We start from the raw sequence: 374 nt of genomic DNA, 5'->3' as shown, positions 1-374 counted from the left end.
ACATATGAAAAACAAATAATAATTTCACCCGAGTTCGTATTCAACGAATAGTCATAAATTCCATCTGGTTTACAATGGCGGCAGGGGGGGGGGGGCAGGAGCTTTTGCCACTAGGCAAGTAGCATCCTGGAGCATTAGCGGCGGGGCACTGCTGTTTTCACCTGTGAGTGCACATTCAAGAAGCCCACGGGTATTATACGATGCGAGAAAAAAATGGCAGGGGCCGGGGGAGGGGGCACCATACGCCAGGAAAAATGGTAATGCTCCCACACAATTCAGGAGAAACGGGGCGAAAAAATAAAGTACATTTGGAGAATGTGGGGAACGTGCGTGCGCATTTTCTTCGGATGCATTATCTTTCGTATCGGCGGGGG

This window comes from Diachasma alloeum, unplaced genomic scaffold, assembly GCF_001412515.2.
Source record: "Diachasma alloeum isolate Michigan unplaced genomic scaffold, Dall2.0 Dall_scaffold_00211, whole genome shotgun sequence".
In the NCBI taxonomy this organism is placed as follows: Eukaryota; Metazoa; Arthropoda; class Insecta; order Hymenoptera; family Braconidae; genus Diachasma; species Diachasma alloeum.
Note: the sequence above shows the minus strand (reverse complement) of the source record.